Source organism: Bison bison, unplaced genomic scaffold (genome assembly GCF_000754665.1).
Source record: "Bison bison bison isolate TAMUID 2011002044 unplaced genomic scaffold, Bison_UMD1.0 scf7180017864057, whole genome shotgun sequence".
Taxonomy (NCBI): domain Eukaryota; kingdom Metazoa; phylum Chordata; class Mammalia; order Artiodactyla; family Bovidae; genus Bison; species Bison bison.
In genome coordinates this window covers 3,762,764-3,765,733 of record NW_011494629.1, presented here as the reverse complement: position 1 = coordinate 3,765,733, position 2,970 = coordinate 3,762,764, and positions in this window count along the sequence as shown.

Below are 2,970 nucleotides of genomic sequence, written 5' to 3'. Positions count from 1 at the left end.
CTCTTTTGTGGTGTTGGAGAAGACTCTCGAGAGTCCCTTGGACTGAAAGGAGATCCAACCAGTCCATTCTAAAGGAGATTGGTCCTGGGTGTTCTTTGGGAGGACTGATGCTAAAGCTGAAACTCCAATACTTTGGCAACCTCATGTGAAGAGTTGATTCATTGGAAAAGACTCTGATGCTGGGACGGATTGGGGGCAGGAGGAGAAGGGGATGACAGAGGATGAGATGGCTGGATGGCATCACCGACTTGATGGAGGTGAGTTTGAGTGAACTCTGGGAGTTGGTGATGGACAGGGAGGCCTGGCGTGCTGCGATTCATGGGGTTGTGGAGTCAGACACGACTGAGCGACTGAACTAAACTGAACTGAACCGAATGCGCTAATGGGCTTCCCAGGTGGTTCAGTGGGTAAAGAAACTGCCTACAATGCAGGGGATCCCAGAAATATGGGTTCAATTCCTGGGTTGGGAAGATCCCCTGGAGGATGGCATGGCAACCCACTCTAGTACTCTTGCCTGGAGAATCCCCATGGACAGAGGAGCCTGGCTGGCTACAGTCCATAGATTGCAGAGTTTACTGGACGCAACTGAAGTGACTGAGCACATCATCATTGAACTTGTGGGAGGGATGGCTTAAATCAGTCATTGACTCAAAATGAGAATTCTCTCTTCTGTTTGGATAACCTGTGAGTACCTGTGATGCCACTTTATCCATGAAGAAACAATGGAGAGAGAGAGTACCACACAGACTGTTCTGAGAAGAATGAATGATAGAAAATGAAGAATGGAAAGAGAGATGGGATTCTTGGAAGACAATGAAAGTGGCAAAAAAGTTGTTTAGTCATTCTAAACTACTACATAAAAAAACAAAACAACTAGATATCAAAACAAAACTAAATATCAAGCATCAGGGATAAATTTACCCCCCCCCCCAAAAAAAAAAAAAAAAAAAAAAAAAATGACAAGATAGCCCCATAAATCCCAAAATATGGGTGTAGAGACACACCATCTGCACATTAGTAGCATCTGTGAAAGAGAATGCAAGGGAAACAATGAGATGGGCTAGTTTGAGAACAGCAGCTCTAAAAGGAAGTTCATTGTCTCCAGTACCACTTTAGTGCAAGGGGCCTATGTTAAGATAGAGTAAAAACAGAGAGAGCAATATAACTGCTATGAACTCTGTGTTGACCTGCCGGGGTTCCCTTTTTGTGAGACAAAGTCCCACAATGAAAAGAAATTGTTTGCAGTTGAATCAAAATCAAGTGTGATAAGGAAAACAGAGATGATGAAAAGAGGAGATTTAAATTGAAATGAGAGAGGAGAATAAAAACAGGAGATCTCACAAAGCAAAGCCATCATATTTTTGAAACCCGGACACAAATAAGGAGAGAAAGAGTAGTATTTGAAAGGGCTGAAATTCCATACTTTCCTAGATGCAGGCAGTGGCCTGATTCCCCTCTGCTTCTTCAGGAGAACATCAGTGGGGTCAAGCCTTGAACTGATCCTCCACTCCCACATGCTAACAGTGAAACTTCACAAGGTTGTACAAGGGAGATGTAGTTACAACAAGGCTTCACCTCTCTTACCCCTGTCATCAAGGCCTATTGGGGAGCTAACTCTCTACCTTATCTGGCATCAGAGAGGCAGAACGGACTAGTACAACGAGAGGAAGTTCATGCTTTGCCTCTCCCCTCGCCTTATGTCAGTGGGGCCCCATGGGGAGCTGACCCTTTACCCCTACCCACAGTAACAAAATGGTGTAAGTCAGACTTCTGCTCACTCTTCTTTCCCACCTGGAAGGCAGTAGAGCCAAGCAGTGAATTGATCATACAACATCACTCAGAGAAAACAATGTGATGTGAGTCACTGCCCCACCTTTGCCTGACAAATGACGATGAGGTGATGAGGGATCTGAACTTTTACCCTACCCATTTGCAATAAAGGAGCATGAGTCAGTGCCCCATTTTGGCCAGGATGCGTTGGAAGATCCTGACAGGAAGCTGAACAAATACACCCACCTGGCTCTTGAACTATGACTGCTAAAAAGAAGATTAAATAAGATCCATAATCTCATAATAATATATAAAATATCTCAGATATAATAACAAAACAAACACACACACACAAAAAACACGTGTTTTACCAAGACCAGGAAAATCACAAAAGAAATGAGAAAAGACAATGAACAGATACCAGCCCCAAGATATATATGATATAATTATCTGACAAGGGTTTTATTTATTTATATATTTTATTATTATTATTATTTTTACTTTACAATATTGTATTGGTTTTGCCATACATCAACATGCATCCTCCATGGGTGTACACATGTTCCCCATTCTGAACCCCCCTCCCACCTCCCTCCCCATACCATCCATACCTCTGGGTCATCCCAGTGCACCAGCCCCAGGCTTCCTGTATCCTGCATCGAACCTGGACTGGCGATTCGTTTCTTATATGATATTATACATGTTTCAATGCCATTCTCCCAAATCATCCCACCCCCTCTCCCACAGAGTCCAAAAGACTGTTCTATACATCAGTGTCTCTTTTGCTGTCTCACATACAGGGTTATCGTTACCATCTTTCTAAATTCCATATACATGCATTAGTATACTGTATTGGTGTTTTTCTTTCTGGCTGACTTCACTCTGTATAATAGGCTCCAGTTTCATCCACCTCATTAGCACGGATTCAAATGTATTCTTTTTAATGGCTGAGTAATACTCCATTGTGTATATGTACCACTGCTTTCTTATCCATTCATCTGCTGATGGACATTTAGGTTGCTTCCATGTCCTGGCTATTATAAACAGTGCTATGATGAACATTGGGGTACACGTGTCTCTTTCAATTCTGGTTTCCTCGGTGTGTATGCCCAGCAGTGGGATTGCTGGGTCATAAGGCAGTTCTATTTCCAGTTTTTTAAGGAATCTTTGCACTGTTCTCCATAGTGGCTGTACTAGCTG